The sequence below is a fragment of the Oncorhynchus keta genome, chromosome 11, assembly GCF_023373465.1.
Source record: "Oncorhynchus keta strain PuntledgeMale-10-30-2019 chromosome 11, Oket_V2, whole genome shotgun sequence".
NCBI classification, from domain to species: domain Eukaryota; kingdom Metazoa; phylum Chordata; class Actinopteri; order Salmoniformes; family Salmonidae; genus Oncorhynchus; species Oncorhynchus keta.
The window spans coordinates 38,388,580-38,409,101 of record NC_068431.1 but is presented as its reverse complement, the minus strand read 5'-3'; the positions used below and the strand labels follow the sequence as shown (position 1 = coordinate 38,409,101).

The 20,522-nt window shown below is 43.2% G+C and overlaps 1 protein-coding gene and 1 long non-coding RNA gene across 3 annotated transcripts in view; both read left to right on the top strand.

The window, feature by feature from the left end:
* Nucleotides 1-4,761, top strand: part of LOC127906177 (uncharacterized) — a 5,321-nt gene extending 560 nt beyond the window's left edge. Inside the window, exons 2-3 of the long non-coding RNA XR_008060555.1 lie at nt 3,758-3,894; nt 4,480-4,761. This is a non-coding gene — a long non-coding RNA (uncharacterized LOC127906177). The remainder of the gene's footprint in view (nt 1-3,757; nt 3,895-4,479) is intronic.
* Nucleotides 1-20,522, top strand: part of LOC118390775 (cell adhesion molecule DSCAML1-like) — a 162,122-nt gene that overhangs the window by 73,686 nt on the left and 67,914 nt on the right. The window lies entirely within an intron of this gene.

Genomic DNA, 20,522 nt, shown 5'->3' with positions numbered 1-20,522 from the left:
CCCAGAGTAAGGACTAACACTAACCCAGTTAACCCAGAGTAAGGACTAACACTAACCCAGTTAACGCAGAGTAAGGACTAACACTAACCCACTTAACCCAGAGTAAGGACTAACACTAACCCAGTTAACCCAGAGTAAGGACTAACACTAACCCAGTTAACCCAGAGTAAGGACTAACACTAACCCAGTTAACCCAGAGTAAGGACTAACACTAACCCAGAGTAAGGACTAACACTAACCCAGAGTAAGGACTAACACTAACCCAGTTAACCCAGAGTAAGGACTAACACTAACCCAGAGTAAGTACTAACACTAACCCAGCGAACCCAGTTAACCCAGAGTAAGGACTAACACTAACCCAGTTAACCCAGAGTAAGGACTAACACTAACCCAGTTAACCCAGAGTAAGGAATAACACTAACCCAGAGTAAGTACTAACACTAACCCAGCGAACCCAGTTAACCCAGAGTAAGGACTAACACTAACCCAGTTAACCCAGAGTAAGGACTAACACTAACCCAGAGTAAGGACTAACACTAACCCAGAGTAAGGACTAACACTAACCCAGTTAACCCAGAGTAAGGACTAACACTATCCCAGAGTAAGTACTAACACTAACCCAGCGAACCCAGTTAACCCAGAGTAAGGACTAACACTAACCCAGTTAACCCAGAGTAAGGACTAACACTAACCCAGAGTAAGGACTAACACTAACCCAGTTAACCCAGAGTAAGGACTAACACTAACCCAGAGTAAGGACTAACACTAACCCAGAGGAAGGACTAACACTAACCCAGCTAACCCAGTTAACCCAGAGTAATGACTAACACAAACTGAGAGTAAGGACTAACACTAACCCAGTTAACCCAGAGTAAGGACTAACACTAACCCAGTTAACCCAGAGTAAGGACTAACACAAACCCAGTTAACCCAGAGTAAGGACTAACACTAACCCAGAGTAAGGACTAACACTAACCCAGTTAACCCAGAGTAAGGACTAACACTAACCTAGTTAACCCAGAGTAAGGACTAACACTAACCCAGAGTAAGGACTAACACTAACCCAGCTAACCTAGTTAACCCAGAGTAAGGACTAACACTGACCCAGAGTAAGGACTAACACTAACCCAGTTAACCCAGAGTAAGGACTAACACAAACCCAGAGTAAGGACTAACACTAACCCAGTTAACCCAGAGTAAGGACTAACACTAACCTAGTTAACCCAGAGTAAGGACTAACACTAACCCAGAGTAAGGACTAACACTAACCCAGTTAACCCAGAGTAAGGACTAACACTAACCCAGAGTAAGGAATAACACTAACCCAGTTAATCCAGTTAACCCAGTTAACCCATAGTAAGGACTAACACTAACCCAGTTAACCCAGAGTAAGGAATAACACTAACCCAATTAACCCAGTGAACCCAGAGTAAGGACTAACACTAACCCAGCTAACCTAGTTAACCCAGAGTAAGGACTAACACTAACCCAGAGTAAGGAATAACACTAACCCAGTTAACCCAGAGTAAGGACTAACACTAACCCAATTAACCCAGCTAACCCAGATTAAGTACTAACACTAACCCATAGTAAGGAATAACACTAACCCAGAGTAAGGACTAACACTAACCCAGTTAACCCAGAGTAAGGACTAACACTAACCCAGTTAACGCAGAGTAAGGACTAACACTAACCCACTTAACCCAGAGTAAGGACTAACACTAACCCAGTTAAACCAGAGTAAGGACTAACACTAACCCAGTTAACCCAGAGTAAGGACTAACACTAACCCAGTTAACCCAGAGTAAGGACTAACACTAACCCAGAGTAAGGACTAACACTAACCCAGAGTAAGGACTAACACTAACCCAGTTAACCCAGAGTAAGGACTAACACTAACCCAGAGTAAGTACTAACACTAACCCAGCGAACCCAGTTAACCCAGAGTAAGGACTAACACTAACCCAGTTAACCCAGAGTAAGGACTAACACTAACCCAGTTAACCCAGAGTAAGGAATAACACTAACCCAGAGTAAGTACTAACACTAACCCAGCGAACCCAGTTAACCCAGAGTAAGGACTAACACTAACCCAGTTAACCCAGAGTAAGGACTAACACTAACCCAGAGTAAGGACTAACACTAACCCAGAGTAAGGACTAACACTAACCCAGTTAACCCAGAGTAAGGACTAACACTATCCCAGAGTAAGTACTAACACTAACCCAGCGAACCCAGTTAACCCAGAGTAAGGGAATACCCCCCTGTATTGGACAAAAATGAATGGCATGTCATTGGCATCGGACAAACCATATACACATTGGCCAATACCACCCAATTCGGCGTTGATTCATCCAAAGTGTATTGCAAATGCCATATGGTAATTGCCAGTTGTAACACTTTAAAAATTCAACAGGGGGCAAATGCGCTCCACCGGGGTTTTTCATATTGGATATGTAACCCAAATTAATGTCCAAAAGTAAAATTTTGAAAAAATGAACTTTTTTTTTCAAAAACTTATCACCCCTTAAAAAGTGCTTTCTGGACCGTTTTTCGAAATTCTTTCGATTTTTTTGTCAATTACACATGTGTAAGAACTGTATGAATATACTTTTGTCCAATTTTATTATCATAATTTTTTAATTTTTTTATATGCGCATAAGGAATATGTTTTGTCCAATTCCAATATGATTTCATAGGAAGTCAAAAGTCAAAAGTCAAAAATGTCAAAATTTTGTAAAAACTTCACACACCCATAAAAAAGTGCTTTCTGGACCGTTTTTCGAAATTCTTTCGATTTTTTGTCAATTACACATGTGTAAGAACTGTATGAATATACTTTTGTCCAATTTTATTATCATAATTTTTTTTTTTTTTTTTTACATGCGCATAAGGAATATGTTTTGTCCAATTCCAATATGATTTCATAGGAAGTCAAAGTCAAAAGTCAAAAATTTCAAAATTTTGTAAAAACTTCACACACCCTTAAAAAGTGCTTTCTGGACCGTTTTTCGAAATTCTTTCGATTTTTTGTCAATTACACATGTGTAAGAACTGTATGAATATACTTTTGTCCAATTTTATTATCATAATTTTTTTTTTTTTTTTTACATGCGCATAAGGAATATGTTTTGTCCAATTCCAATATGATTTCATAGGAAGTCAAAAGTCAAAAGTCAAAAATGTCAAAATTTTGTAAAAACTTCACACACCCTTAAAAAGTGCTTTCTGGACCGTTTTTGAAATTCTTTCAATTTTTTTGTCAATTACACATGTGTAAGAACTGTATGAATATACTTTTGTCCAATTTTATTATCATATTTTTTTATATATTTTTTTAAATTGTGCATAAGGATTTTTTTGTGGGCCAAATGACGTAAGAAATTTGACATGCTCAAAATCCTGCAGAAATGCAAAATTGACTGGCCTGATGAACTCGGGATGGCCGGGCAGTGATAGTTGTTCCTTTCCATCACTCGTTGTGTTGACTTCATCATGTCCATTTTGTGATGTTTTTTCACTATATAATCATATTGCAAGTGCACGTGCATTTGCAATATGTTTCAATGTGCATTTACCATATGAAATTTGACATGCTCAAAAATGCAAAATTGACTGGTCTGATGAACACAGGATGGCTGAGCAGTGATAGTTGTACATTTCCATCACCTGTTGTGTTGATTTCATCATGTCCATTTGTTTATGTTTTTCACTTTTGCAAAGTCACTGTGCATTTGCAATATGGTTCAATGGGCAGGTACCATCACGAATTTGTCATGCTATAAAAATCCTGCAGGAATGTGAAATTGACTGGTCTGATGAACACAGGATGGCCGAGCAGTGATAGTTGTACATTTCCATCACTTGTTGTGTTGATTTCATCATGTCCATTAGGTGATGTTTTTCACTATAGAATCATATTGCAAATGCACGTGCATTGTTGTGCAACTGGTAACCCAAAAATAAAAATATGGTTGTAAATGCATTTACCGGTCATTCTGATATTAATGCTCGCTATGGGAACACAGGATGGCCGGGCAGTGATAGTTGTACATTTCCATCACTGTTGTGTTGATTTCATCATGTCCATTAGGTGATGTTTTTACACTATAGAATCATATTGCAAGTGCGCGCGCATTTGCAATATGTTTCAATGTGCATTTACCATATGAAATTTGAAATGCTCAAAAATGCAAAATTGACTGGTCTGATGGACACAGGATGGCCGAGCAGTGATAGTTGTACATTTCCATCACTCGTTGTGTTGATTTCATCATGTCCATTAGGTGATGTTTTTACACTATAGAATCATATTGCAAGTGCGCGCGCATTTGCAATATGTTTCAATGTGCATTTACCATATGAAATTTGAAATGCTCAAAAATGCAAAATTGACTGGTCTGATGGACACAGGATGGCCGAGCAGTGATAGTTGTACATTTCCATCACTCGTTGTGTTGATTTCATCATGTCCATTAGGTGATGTTTTTTCACTATAGAATCATATTGCAAATGCACGTGCATTGTTGTGCAACTGGTAACCCAAAAATAAAAATATGGTTGTAAATGCATTTACCGGTCATTCTGATATTAATGCTCGCTATGGGAACACAGGATGGCCGGGCAGTGATAGTTGTACATTTCCATCACTCGTTGTGTTGATTTCATCATGTCCATTAGGTGATGTTTTTACACTATAGAATCATATTGCAAGTGCGCGCGCATTTGCAATATGTTTCAATGTGCATTTACCATATGAAATTTGACATGCTCAAAAATGCAAAATTGACTGGTCTGATGGACACAGGATGGCCGAGCAGTGATAGTTGTACATTTCCATCACTCGTTGTGTTGATTTCATCATGTCCATTAGGTGATGTTTTTCACTATAGAATCATATTGCAAATGCACGTGCATTGTTGTGCAACTGGTAACCCAAAAATAAAAATGTGCATTTAATATGCATTTGAAATGCTCATTCTGCAATTGTTTTCAATGCTGACTGGTATGATGGAACACAGGATGGCCGGGCAGTGATAGTTGTACATTTCCATCACTCGTTGTGTTGATTTCATCATGTCCATTAGGTGATGTTTTTACACTATAGAATCATATTGCAAGTGCGCGCGCATTTGCAATATGTTTCAATGTGCATTTACCATATGAAATTTGACATGCTCAAAAATGCAAAATTGACTGGTCTGATGGACACAGGATGGCCGAGCAGTGATAGTTGTACATTTCCATCACTCGTTGTGTTGATTTCATCATGTCCATTAGGTGATGTTTTTTCACTATAGAATCATATTGCAAATGCACGTGCATTGTTGTGCAACTGGTAACCCAAAAATAAAAATATGGTTGTAAATGCATTTCGGTCATTCTGATATTAATGCTCGCTATGGGAACACAGGATGGCCGGGCAGTGATAGTTGTACATTTCCATCACTCGTTGTGTTGATTTCATCATGTCCATTTGGTGATGTTTTTCACTATAGAATCATATTGCAAAGTCACTGTGCATTTGCAATATGTTTCAATGTGCATTTACCATATGAAATTTGACATGCTCAAAAATGCAAAATTGACTGGTCTGATGAACACAGGATGGCCGAGCAGTGATAGTTGTACATTTCCATCACTTGTTGTGTTGATTTCATCATGTCCATTAGGTGATGTTTTTCACTATAGAATCATATTGCAAATGCACGTGCATTGTTGTGCAACTGGTAACCCAAAAATAAAAATATGGTTGTAAATGCATTTACCGGTCATTCTGATATTAATGCTCGCTATGGGAACACAGGATGGCCGGGCAGTGATAGTTGTACATTTCCATCACTCGTTGTGTTGATTTCATCATGTCCATTAGGTGATGTTTTTACACTATAGAATCATATTGCAAGTGCGCGCGCATTTGCAATATGTTTCAATGTGCATTTACCATATGAAATTTGACATGCTCAAAAATGCAAAATTGACTGGTCTGATGGACACAGGATGGCCGAGCAGTGATAGTTGTACATTTCCATCACTCGTTGTGTTGATTTCATCATGTCCATTAGGTGATGTTTTTTACTATAGAATCATATTGCAAGTGCGTCTGATGGCAGCATTTGCAATATGTTTCAATGTGCATTTACCATATGAAATTTGACATGCTCAAAAATGCAAAATTGACTGGTCTGATGGACACAGGATGGCCGAGCAGTGATAGTTGTACATTTCCATCACTCGTTGTGTTGATTTCATCATGTCCATTAGGTGATGTTTTTACACTATAGAATCATATTGCAAGTGCGCGCATTTGCAATATGTTTCAATGTGCATTTACCATATGAAATTTGACATGCTCAAAAATGCAAAATTGACTGGTCTGATGAACACAGGATGGCTGAGCAGTGATAGTTGTACATTTCCATCACTCGTTGTGTTGATTTCATCATGTCCATTTGTTTATGTTTTCTCACTTCCATTTGTTTATGTTTTCTTGCAAAGTCACTGTGCATTTGCAATATGGTTCAATGGGCAGGTACCATCACGAATTTGTCATGCTATAAAAATCCTGCAGGAATGTGAAATTGACTGGCCCGATGAACTCGGGATAGCTGGGCAGTGATTCTGGTTCATCTCCATGGCTCGTTAGGGTTGATTTCAGAATGTCACTTTTGGTGATGGTCCCTCTCCGTTTAAACATATTGCTAATGTACAAAAGTCAACTAGCAAGTCAGTGTCCATCAGTCAATTAGATGTCATTTTGACACCAAACTGATACCAATTGACACCAAACCCACTTTTTCCAACTCATTTAGAAGCCAACTATCATATATGTCAGAGCAGGCCCATAATTCACAGCGCCTTTAGTTTAAAACATAATAAAAACGTAAAACACATAGTTACGTTCTAGCTGCGGGTCCAGGTCAGACATTATGTGAAGGCCTATGTGAGGCGACCCCGAATCCCGAGTTTCGGCTCGATAGGTCCTTCGGTGCCCGAGTAAAACCCTAATTGGTGCTGAAAATCCACTTTTTTCCATGCCTTGCTATGGGGTCCTTGAATGAGCTATCGGACCGAAACGTTGGGGTCCGTCTCTATGGGCCGAGCCGGTTCCAATGCACCTAGTCTTGTGTCTCTGAGACTTTTCTAAATGTCGCCATTTTCGTAATGGTCAAAATGAATTGAAATCATTGCAAATGTACGAGGCTATTTCTCGGTCCGAGAACCTTCTAGAGCCACCTAACTCACCACGCACTATCGACCCGAGGTCTAGAACAGGTTTCTAAAGTTTCGGAACTCTAGGTCTGACGGTTCTTTTTTAGCTCGAACAAAGCTAACTATTGGAGGCACTGTCTGTCTCTACAACCCCCAATACGTCCCTCCTTCCAAGTTGTGTGTCTGTGTGATTTAGTTTTCCTTTGAAATTTTATGGGAAAAATGACTGATTTACAGTTCATGGGGGTTGCCTAATCACACATATGAAGTTTTGGACAGATCTGACTTTTTAACCCCTCGAAACAGCCCCTGAGACACCAATTAAGGCACTTCCGGTTGGCACAGGAAGCTATAAGTCAACACATATCCTCACTGGGCTATGCTTTTACAGAATCCTGTGTTTTAAGTCCTTACGTTAAGAATTGACTGATTTACACAGGGTTGAATGCACTATGTCTATCAAACTGCAGGCAGGTAATGGAAAAACACTTTTAGGGTGATTTTAACCACTTCCGGTTGGTCCAGGAAGCCTAGAATCAACACAGGTAGACCTCATACTGGCCTGATGGACTGTTATCAAAGACAGGTTCATACGGCATTCATAACCCATATAGACTTCAGGTTGAATTTAGGGGTGCAGGCAATGTATTCCTATGGGGAGAGAAGTCAATGCAAACTATTTGAAGTAAACACCTTCTTTTAACTATTAAGGGTTAATGCCACACGGTCAACGTTAGGCTTGCACGGATCGGAAGGACCTTAGGAACGTACCTGAGGTCGAATTGTGCTTCTCACCCTAACGGTTCTCTCACTGTCACCCAAAAGCAAATGACGTTGTGGGGCAGGCTTCATTTTGGGCCTACTTTTCTAATGGTCGCTGCGCTCAGACCGAGCGAGCTACGGTCAAGCGGGATATCTCGTTGAACTCGGCACGGCCTAGAGATTATGTTTATGCCATTGCCTGCTCTCTGTGTCTTTGAGAACCGCACTTTTTCACTCCATCCTTGCTGTGTGTGCGTGTGAGAGCTTTTCTTTGACATCTGTTGGGAGAAATGACTGATTTACAGTTCATGAGGGTTACCTAGTCACACATATGAAGTTTTGAAAAGATCTGACCTTTTTAACCCTTGGAAACTGCCACTGTGACATCATTAAAGGCACTTCCGGTTGGCACAGGAAGCTATAAGTAAACCCATGTCTTGATTGACATAGAAACTTACAGAATCCTGAGTTTTAAGTCCTTACGTTAAGAATTGACTGATTTACACAGGGTTGAATGCACTATGTCTATCAAACTGCAGGCAGGTAATGGAAAAACACTTTTAGGGTGATTTTAACCACTTCCGGTTGGTCCAGGAAGCCTAGAATCAACACAGGTAGACCTCATACTGGCCTGATGGACTGTTACCAAAGACAGGTTCATACGGCATTCATAACCCATATAGACTTCAGGTTGAATTTAGGGGTAAAGGCAATGTATTCCTATGGGGAGAGAAATCAATGCAAACTATTTGAAGTAAACACCTTCTTTTAACTATTAAGGGTTAATGCCACACGGTCAACGTTAGGCTTGCACGGATCGGAAGGACCTTAGGAACGTACCTGAGGTCGAATTGTGCTTCTCACCCTAACGGTTCTCTCACTGTCACCCAAAAGCAAATGACGTTGTGGGGCAGGCTTCATTTTGGGCCTACTTTTCTAATGGTCGCTGCGCTCAGACCGAGCGAGCTACGGTCAAGCGGGATATCTCGTTGAACTCGGCACGGCCTAGACATTATGTTTATGCCATTGCCTGCTCTCTGTGTCTTTAAGAACCACACTTTTTCACTCCATCCTTGCTGTGTGTGCGTGTGAGAGCTTTTCTTTGACATCTGCTGGGAGAAATGACTGATTTACAGTTTAGGAGGGTTACCTGGTCACACATATGAAGTTTTGGAGAGATGTGACTTTTCTAACCCTTCAAAACAGACAGTGTGACCCAATTAAAGGCACTTCCGGTTGGCACAGGAAGCTATAAGTAAACACATGTCTTGATTGACATAGCCACTTACAGAATCCTGAGTTTTAAGTCTTTAAGTTAAGAATTGACTGATCTACACAGGGTTGAATGCACTATGTCTATCAAACTGCATGCAGTGTATGGATCAACACTGATAAGGTGATTTCAACCACTTCCGGTTGCTTCAGGAAGCTTATAATTGGCACAGGTAGACCTCATAGTGGTCTGATGGACTGTCATAGAAGACAGGTTCATAAGTCATTCATAACCCACATAGGCTTCAGGTTGAATTTAGGGGTGCAGGCAATGTATTCCTATGGGGAGAGAAGTCAATGCAAACTCTTTGAAGTAAACACCTTATTTTAACTATTAAGGGTTAATGCCACATGGTCAAGGTTAGGCTTGCACGGATCGGGAGGACCTCAGGAACGTACCTGAGGTCGAATTGTGCTTCTCACCCTAACGGTTCTCTCACTGTCACCCAAAAGCAAATGACATTGAGGGCCAGGCTTCCTTTTGCGCCTTCTTTTTTCAAGGTCGCTGCACTCAGAGCGAGCTACGGTCAAGCGGGGCGTCTCGTTGAACTCTGCACAGCCTGGAGACTATGGTGATGCCATTTTTTGTGTTGATTTCAGAATGCCATTTTGGTGATGGTCCCTCTCCGTTTAAACATATTGCTAATGTACAAAAGTCAACTAGCAAGTCAGTGTCCACCAGTCAATTAGATGTCATTCTGACACCAAACTGATACCAATTGACACCAAACCCACTTTTTCCAACTCATTTAGAAGCCAACTATCACATATGTCAGAGCAGGCCCATAATTCACAGCGCCATTAGTTTAAAACATAATAAAAACGTAAAACACATAGTTACGTTCTAGCTGCGGGTCCAGGTCAGACATTATGTGAAGGCCTATGTGAGGCGACCCCGAATCCCGAGTTTCGGCTCGATAGGTCCTTCGGTGCCCGAGTAAAACCCTAATTGGTGCTGAAAATCCACTTTTTTCCATGCCTTGCTATGGGGTCCTTGAATGAGCTATCGGACCGAAACGTTGGGGTCCGTCTCTATGGGCCGAGCCGGTTCCAATGCACCTAGTCTTGTGTCTCTGAGACTTTTCTAAATGTCGCCATTTTCGTAATGGTCAAAATGAATTGAAATCATTGCAAATGTACGAGGCTATTTCTCGGTCCGAGAACCTTCTAGAGCCACCTAACTCACCACGCACTATCGACCCGAGGTCTAGAACAGGTTTCTAAAGTTTCGGAACTGTAGGTCTGACGGTTCTTTTTAGCTCGAACAAAGCTAACTATTGGAGGCAATGTCTGTCTCTACAAACCCCAATACGTCCCTCCTTCCAAGTTGTGTGTCTGTGTGATTTAGTTTTCCTTTGAAATTTTATGGGAAAAATGACTGATTTACAGTTCATGGGGGTTGCCTAATCACACATATGAAGTTTTGGACAGATCTGACTTTTTTAACCCCTCGAAACAGCCCCTGAGACACCAATTAAGGCACTTCCGGTTGGCACAGGAAGCTATAAGTCAACACATATCCTCACTGGGCTATGCTTTTACAGAATCCTGTGTTTTAAGTCCTTACGTTAAGAATTGACTGATTTACACAGGGTTGAATGCACTATGTCTATCAAACTGCAGGCAGGTAATGGAAAAACACTTTTAGGGTGATTTTAACCACTTCCGGTTGGTCCAGGAAGCTTAGAATCAACACAGGTAGACCTCATACTGGCCTGATGGACTGTTACCAAAGACAGGTTCATACGGCATTCATAACCCATATAGACTTCAGGTTGAATTTAGGGGTAAAGGCAATGTATTCCTATGGGGAGAGAAATCAATGCAAACTTTTTGAAGTAAACACCATCTTTTAACTATTAAGGGTTAATGCCACACTGTCAACGTTAGGCTTGCACGGATCGGAAGGACCTTAGGAACATACCTGAGGTCGAATTGTGCTTCTCACCCTAACGGTTCTCTCACTGTCACCCAAAAGCAAATGACGTTGTGGGGCAGGCTTCATTTTGGGCCTACTTTTCTAATGGTCGCTGCGCTCAGACCGAGCGAGCTACGGTCAAGCGGGATATCTCGTTGAACTCGGCACGGCCTAGACATTATGTTTATGCCATTGCCTGCTCTCTGTGTCTTTAAGAACCACACTTTTTCACTCCATCCTTGCTGTGTGTGCGTGTGAGAGCTTTTCTTTGACATCTGCTGGGAGAAATGACTGATTTACAGTTCATGAGGGTTACCTAGTCACACATATGAAGTTTTGAAAAGATCTGACCTTTTTAACCCATGGAAACTGCCACTGTGACACCATTAAAGGCACTTCCGGTTGGCACAGGAAGCTATAAATAAACTCATATCATGATTGGGGTATGCCTTTACAGAATCCCGAGTTTTAAGTCTTTACGTTAAGAACTGAGTTATTTACGGAGGGTTTAGTGAGTGTGTGTTATTTCAGAAAATCATAGAAAATCACAGAAATCTCGCAGAGCTCCGCAGCACACTTTAAAAAGATTCGTAAGAACAACCTGCAACTGGATCTGTAACCGTTGAAAAAAAAAACACCTATCCGTGAACATCACCAAGGTGTCGTTGTACGATTTCTCTTAAATGACGATAGATAAATGGCTGGTTCTTTTTTTATTGACACCGGAGGCTCCTTGACTTTGACGTGAAGTGGAAAAAGAATTTCTCTATTTTCATTTTGGACCTTTAATCCCAGATAAATGGCCATAACTCAAAAACCGTTGAGGCCTAGACGCCATCTTGTTCGGGGCCAACTGCCCATTATGCCGCCCCTACGCTCACCGAGTTTCGGCTTCTAAATATTTTCAGTTTTCGAGATAAGGCCCCGTCGTGAATCGTGATGTTTTGTAGCAATAGCCATATGATTGCTTATGCCCTCTTGTGGGAATTTCCGGGACATGGGAAAAATGACATAAATCTTATTATTTTTGTAAAACGGAAACCGAATGTCCGACAACGTTCATTTGATGACTTCCTGGTAGGTCCGGCCCTGCCGCTCGGCCCGACGCCGTCCGCGAATTTTACTAACGATTTCGGACGTCTAGTAAGGGACCGTACATTTGCAATATGGACTTTCTCACTAACCATACAGGTACTGCCGAATTCTTCCCTTAAGGTATGTAATCAATCTGTTCTCTGTTTTCATTGTTCTGATACCCTGTAGATGGTGCTGATATAATTGCAGCTCTGTATTTTATTCCGTTTTTTTATAGCTAGGCCCAGTGTTCTCTTATTCTATTTTAAACCTGCTGAGGCTCATGCCTGTGTGTGTGTGTGTGTGTGTGTGTGTGTGTGTGTGTGTGTGTGTGTGTGTGTGTGTGTGTGTGTGTGTGTGTGTGTGTGTGTGTGTGTGTGTGCGTGTGCGTGTGCGTGTGTGTGTGTGTGTGTGTTTGAGTATGTGTACGTGTGAGTGTATTTCTGTATGCGAGCATGTTCCAGCACTACAGACAGAATGTCTCCTGAATCCACTCAGTTTCTTCTTTCTTTCTTCTCTCAGTGACAGTCCCTCCTCTTTCATCCGTTGTTTATCCCCCTCTCTCTTCCCACCTTCTCCCACCCTCTTCCCTTCCCTCCAACTCTTTCTCTGTTGAAGAGGGGAGGCAGGGGAAGACAGATATCTAATGTCAAACTATGAATATCCTCTCTAAGACACTTCCACATCTATGGAACTTTAAATCATCCCTTCCTTTTTGAGATTTTGAGTACCACACTCGCTCTAATTATTTACCAATACAAAGATGCCTGAACTTTGACCCAGTCGTGTGTGTGTGTGTGTGAGTGCACTCGTGTGTGTTTGGGTGCCTCTCTGTCTGTTTGCCTACACTGAAGTAGGGGAGGGGCGGGCGAGTTAGCGAGCGACTGCACCCCAAACATCGTCACAGAGGTACCCGCAGGATGGGAAGCAGCCCCTAGCAACAGGGAGAGAGGGAAGAAAGCACGAGAGCGGGAGGGAGGGAGGGGGGAAAGACGCAGAACATCAATAAATAATGGCCCCAGTGAGGAGGTGGAAATATGGGCCTCGTTAGCTGTGTGCCGCTGCCTTCATTTGCATGTGAGGAAACGGGGCTGCTACTGACTCAAACACACTTTCACACAGTCACATACACTGGTTCAGACCCACACCCTACCCTACTGCTGATGTTACACACACACACTGTCTCTCTCTCTATCTCTCTCTCTCTCTCTGGTTCTCTGTGTGTATATCTCTATCTCTCTGTCTCTCTGTCTCTCTGTCTCTCTCTCTCTCTCTCTCTCTCTCTCTCTCTCTCTCTCTCTCTCTCTCTCTCTCTCTCTCTCTCTCTCTCTCTCTCAACTTCTCTCTCTGTCAATTCAATTCAAGAGGGCTTTATTGGCATGGGAAACATGTGTTAACATTGCCAAAGCAAGTGAGGTAGATAATATACAAAAGTGAAATAAACAATACAAATTAACAGTAAACATTACAAATACAGAAGTTTCAAAACAATAAAGACATTACAAATGTCATATATATATATATATATACAGTGTTGTAACAATGTACAAATGGTTAAAGTACACAAGGGAAAATAAATAAGCCTAAATATGGGTTGTATTTACAATGCTGTTTGTTCTTCACTGGTTGCCCTTTTCTTGTGGCAACAGGTCACAAATCTTGCTGCTGTGATGGCACACTGTGGAATTTCACCCAGTAGATATGGGAGTTTATCAAAATTGGATTTGTTTTCAAATTCTTTGTGGATATGTGTAATCTGAGGGAAATATGTCTCTCTAATATGGTCATACATTGGGCAGGAGGTTAGGAAGTGCAGCTCAGTTTCCACCTCATTTTGTGGGCAGTGAGCACATAGCCTGTCTTCTCTTGAGAGCCATGATGTCTGTCTATGGCGGCCTTTCTCAATAGCAAGGCTATGCTCACTGAGTCTGTAGATAGTCAAAGCTTTCCTTAAGTTTGGGTCAGTCACAGTGGTCAGGTATTCTGCCACTGTGTACTCTCTGTTTAGAGAAAAAATATAAATAGCATTCTAGTTTGCGCTGTTTTTTTGTTAATTCTTTCCAATGTGTCAAGTAATTATCTTTTTGTTTTCTCATTTGCTTGGGTCTAATTGTGCTGCTGTCCTGGGGCTCTGTGGGGTGTGTTTGTGAACAGAGCCACAGGACCAGCTTGTTTAGGGGACTCTTCTCCAGGTTCATCTCTCTGTTGGTGATGTTATGGAAGGTTTGGGAATCGCTTCCTTTTAGGTGGTTGTAGAATTTACAGTCTCTGTTCTGGATTTTGATAATTAGTGGGTATCGGCCTAATTCTGCTCTGCATGCATTATTTGGTGTTCTACGTTGTACACTGAGGATATTTTTGCAGAATACTGGTGTTGGTGTTTTTCCCATTTTGTGAATTCTTGGTTGGTGAGCGGACCCCAGACCTCACAAACATAAAGGGCAATGGGTTCTATAACCGATTCAAGTATTTTTAGCCAGATGCTAATTGGTATGTCAAATGTAATGTTCCTTTTGATGGCATAGAAGGCCCTTCTTGCCTTGTCTCTCAGCTCGTTCACAGCTTTGTGGAAGTTACCTGTGGCACTGACGTTTAGGTTGAGGTACAGTGTCTAGATGGACAATATTTGTGGTCTTGGCAACTGGTCTTTTTTGGTCTCACTGAGATTTACTGTCAGGGCCCAGGTCTGACAGAATCTGTGCAGAAGATTTAGGTGCTGCTGTTGTCCCTCCTTGGTTGGGGACAGAAGCACCAGATCATCAGCAAACAGTAGACATTTGAATTCAGATTCTAGTAGGGTGAGGCCAGGTGCTGCAGACTGTTCTAGAGCCCTCGCCAATTCATTGATACAGTGCCTTGCAAAAGTATTCGGCCCCCTTGAACTTTGCGACCTTTTGCCACATTTCAGGCTTCACATCCGGCTTTAAACTTCTTCACAACAGTATCTCGGACCTGCCTGGTGTGTTCCTTGTTCTTCATGATGCTCTCTGCGCTTTTAACGGACCTCTGAGACTATCACAGTGCAGGTGCATTTATACGGAGACTTGATTACACACAGGTGGATTGTATTTATCATCATTAGTCATTTAGGTCAACATTGGATCATTCAGAGATCCTCACTGAACTTCTGGAGAGAGTTTGCTGCACTGAAAGTAAAGGGGCTGAATAATTTTGCACGCCCAATTTTTCAGTTTTTGATTTGTTAAAAAAGTTGGAAATAACCAATAAATGTCGTTCCACTTCATGATTGTGTCCCACTTGTTGTTGATTCTTCACAAAAGAATACAGTTTTATATCTTTATGTTTGAAGCCTGAAATGTGGCAAAAGGTCGTAAAGTTCAAGGGGGCCGAATACTTTCGCACGGCACTGTATATATATGTTGAAATATAAGCTGGATCCCTGTCTCAACCCATGGTCCTGTGGATAGAACTGTGTGTGTTGTTGCCATTTTTAACAGCACACTTGTTGTTTGTGTACATGTATTTTATAATGTTGTATGTTTTTCCCCTAACACCACTTTCCATCAGTTTGTATAGCAGACCCTCATGCCGAATTGAGTCATAAGCTTTTTTGAAATCAGCAAAGCATGAGAAGACTTTGTTTTGGTTTGTTTGTTTGTCAATGAGGGTGAATACGTGGTCTGTCGTACGGTAATTTGGTAAAAGCCCATTTGACATTTGCTCAGTACATTTTTTTCACTGAGGAAATGTACAAATCTGTTGTTAATGATAATGCTCAAGATTTTCCCAAGGTTGCTGTTGACGCATATCCCACGGTGTAAGGAATGACGCTGCAGAAGAGAAGCAGGTACGGGGAGTTGACGTTTCATTTGGAACGGACATGCAACAGGACAGGAACAACGTCAGCACTGGGAAACACAAAGACAGACGACAAGCAATGCAGCAACGGGGAACAGAGCAGGGAACTGACACATACAGGGGAGGTAATGAACAGGTGATGGAGTCCAATATCGCTGACGCGCGTGACGAGGGACGGCAAGTGAGAGTAATGATGGTGGCGGGAGTGCGTAATGCAGAGCAGCCTGGCGCCAAGTGCCAGGGGGGAAGAGCTGGAGCAGGCGTGACACACAGTAGTTATTGGGGTCAAATTTGTCTCCACTTTTGTGGATTGGGGTGATCAGATTCTACGATTTGTATTTGATCTTGTAAATATTTTTGCTGTTTGTTCTTTGTTATTGAGCCAAAAAGATTGGTGAAGTGGTTTATCCACGCATCTCCGTTTTGGATAGATAACTCTTCGTGTTGTTGTTTGTTTAGAGTTTTCCTATTTTCCCAGAAGTGGTTTGATTCTATGGATTCTTCACCTACATTGAGCTGATTTCTGACGTGCTGTTGCTTCTTTTTCTGTAGTGTATTTCTGTATTGTTTTAGTGATTCACCGTAGTGAAGGCGTAGTCTCAGGTTTTCTGGGTCTCTATGTTTTCAGTTGCTTCCCCCATATCTCTCCCCATCTCTCTCCATCCCTATTTGAGTTGTTCTCCCTCTCCTCTCTCCCCTCATACAACCCTCCCAGATTCTGCCTTCTACCCAACAGCATGTCTATAGGTTTTGTAGTGTGTTCCAGGCTGACTTGAAAGCAGTGTGATTTTGACAGGGAAGCCCACCAGTAGGCCTTCCTGTCCTGTGTTTGACAACAAGCCCCAAGCTCAGCAGTCTAACCCACATAATTACAGTATTCATTGACATACACACACACACACAGACACGCACATACACATAGAGACATAGAGAGGTGCCCACGCTTTTTTGTTATTCCGTCTCACACACAGACACACATACTGTATGAACACACACACTCACTTTTCTCCTCCTGCTCTTCCTTCTCCTGCTCCACCTTGCCTTTACTCTTTCACACCCTGCTTGTTCTCTGCTGACCTAGTGTGTCCTTGACTGACAAGCCCAACAGAGAGCAACAGGCCGGTGAGTAGCAGGGTAACAAGGTAGCAGGGTAGATGGGTGGCAGGGTAGCAGCATAACAGGTTAGCAGGGTAACAGGTTAGATGGGTAGCAGGGTAGACGTGTAACAGGATAGCAAAGTAGTAGGGTAACAGTTTAGCAGGTTAGCAAGGTAACAGGGTAGCGGGGTAATAGGGTAACAGTGTAGCAGGGTAACAGGGTAACAGTGTAGCAGGGTAACAGTGTAGCAGGGTAACAGGGTAACAGTGTAGCAGGGTAACAGAGTAACAGTGTAGCAGGGTAACAGGGTAACAGTGTAGCAGGGTAACAGAGTAACAGTGTAGCAGGGTAACAGGGTAACAGTGTAGCAGGGTAACAGGTTAACAGTGTAGCAGGGTAACAGGGTAACAGGGTAACAGGGTAACAGTGTAGCAGGGTAACAGGGTAACAGTGTAGCAGGGTAACAGGGTAACAGTGTAGCAGGGTAACAGGGTAACAGGGTAGCAGGGTAACAGGGTAGCAGGGTAACATTTACATTTAAGTCATTTAGCAGACGCTCTTATCCAGAGCGACTTACAAATTGCTTGACATCCAGTGGAACAGCACTGTGGAACAGTGTAGCAGGGTAACAGTGTAGCAAGGTAACAGGGTAACAGGGTAACAGTGTAGCAGGGTAACAGGGTAACAGTGTAGCAGGGTAACAGGGTAACAGTGTAGCAGGGTAACAGGGTAACAGTGTAACAGGGTAACAGGGTAACAGGGTAACAGGGTAACAGTGTAGCAAGGTAACAGGGTAGCAGGGTAGCAGCGTAACAGGGTAGCAGCATAACAGTGTAGCAGGGTAACAGGGTAACAGTGTAGCAGGGTAACAGGGTAACAGTGTAGCAGGGTAACAGGGTAACAGGGTAACAGTGTAGCAAGGTAACAGGGTAGCAGGGTAGCAGCGTAACAGGGTAGCAGCATAACAGTGTAGCAGGGTAACAGGGTAGCAGCGTAACAGTGTAGCAGGGTAACAGGGTAGAGGCGTAACAGGGTAACAGTGTAGCAGGGTAGCAGTGTAACAGGGTAGAAGGGTAACAGGGTAGAAGGGTAACAGTGTTGCAGGGTAGCAGCGTAACAGGGTAGCAGGGTAACACTGTAGCAGGTTGCAGCGTAACAGGGTAGCAGCGTAACAGGGTAGCAGAATAGCAGGGTAGCAGCGTAGCAGGGTAGAAACGTAACAGGGTAGCAGCGTAACAGGGTATCAGAATAACAGGGTAGCAGAGCAGCAGGGTAGAAGTGTAACAGTGTAGCAGGGTAGCAGCGTAACAGGGTAGCAGGGTAACAGTGTAGCAGCGCAGCAGGGTAGCAGCGTAACAGGGTAGCAGCATAACAGGGTTGCAGAGCAGCAGGGTAGAAGCGCAACAGGGTAGCAGCGTAACAGGGTAGAAGGGTAGAAGCGTAACAGGGTAGCAAGGTAGCAGTGTAACAGGGTAGAAGTGTAACAGAGTTGCAGCGTAACAGGGTAGCAGGGTAGAGGCGTAACAGGGTAGCAGGGTAACAGGGTAGCAGGGTAACAGGGTAGCAGTGTAGCAGGGTAACAGGGTAACAGTGTAGCAGGGTAACAGGGTAACAGTGTAGCAGGGTAACAGGGTAACAGGGTAGCAGGGTAACAGGGTAGCAGGGTAACATTTACATTTAAGTCATTTAGCAGACGCTCTTATCCAGAGCGACTTACAAATTGGTGCATTCACCTTATGACATCCAGTGGAACAGCACTGTGGAACAGTGTAGCAGGGTAACAGTGTAGCAAGGTAACAGGGTAACAGGGTAACAGTGTAGCAGGGTAACAGGGTAACAGTGTAGCAGGGTAACAGGGTAACAGTGTAGCAGGGTAACAGGGTAACAGTGTAGCAGGGTAACAGGGTAACAGGGTAACAGGGTAACAGTGTAGCAAGGTAACAGGGTAGCAGGGTAGCAGCATAACAGGGTAGCAGCATAACAGTGTAGCAGGGTAACAGTGTAGCAGGGTAACAGGGTAGAGGCGTAACAGGGTAACAGTGTAGCAGGGTAGCAGTGTAACAGGGTAGAAGGGTAACAGGGTAGCAGCGTAACAGGGTAGAAGGGTAGAAGCGTAACAGGGTAGCAAGGTAGCAGTGTAACAGGGTAGAAGTGTAACAGAGTTGCAGCGTAACAGGGTAGCAGGGTAGAGGCGTAACAGGGTAGCAGGGTAACAGGGTAGCAGGGTAACAGGGTAGCAGTGTAGCAGGGTAACAGGGTAACAGTGTAGCAGGGTAACAGGGTAACAGTGTAGCAGGGTAACAGGGTAACAGGGTAGCAGGGTAACAGGGTAGCAGGGTAACATTTACATTTAAGTCATTTAGCAGACGCTCTTATCCAGAGCGACTTACAAATTGGTGCATTCACCTTATGACATCCAGTGGAACAGCACTGTGGAACAGTGTAGCAGGGTAACAGTGTAGCAAGGTAACAGGGTAACAGGGTAACAGTGTAGCAGGGTAACAGGGTAACAGTGTAGCAGGGTAACAGGGTAACAGTGTAGCAGGGTAACAGGGTAACAGTGTAGCAGGGTAACAGGGTAACAGGGTAACAGGGTAACAGTGTAGCAAGGTAACAGGGTAGCAGGGTAGCAGCATAACAGGGTAGCAGCATAACAGTGTAGCAGGGTAACAGGGTAACAGTGTAGCAGGGTAACAGGGTAACAGTGTAGCAGGGTAACAGGGTAACAGGGTAACAGTGTAGCAAGGTAACAGGGTAGCAGGGTAGCAGCGTAACAGGGTAGCAGCATAACAGTGTAGCAGGGTAACAGGGTAGCAGCGTAACAGTGTAGCAGGGTAACAGGGTAGCAGTGTAACAGGGTAGAAGGGTAACAGGGTAGAAGGGTAACAGTGTTGCAGGGTAGCAGCGTAACAGGGTAGCAGGGTAACACTGTAGCAGGGTAGCAGCGTAACAGGGTAGCAGAATAACAGGGTAGCAGAGCAGCAGGGTAGAAGCGTAACAGTGTAGCAGGGTAGCAGCGTAACAGGGTAGCAGGGTAACAGTGTAGCAGAGCAGCAGGGTAGAAGCGTAACAGTGTAGCAGGGTAGCAGCGAAACAGGGTAGCAGGGTAACAGTGTAGCAGCGCAGCAGGGTAGCAGCGTAACAGGGTAGCAGCATAACAGGGTTGCAGAGCAGCAGGGTAGAAGCGTAACAGGGTAGCAGCGTAACAGGGTAGAAGGGTAGAAGCGTAACAGGGTAGCAAGGTAGCAGTGTAACAGGGTAGAAGCGTAACAGAGTTGCAGCGTAACAGGGTAGCAGGGTAGAGGTGTAACAGGGTAGCAGGGTAGCAGGGTAACAGGGTAGCAGCGTAACAGGGTAGAAGCATAAC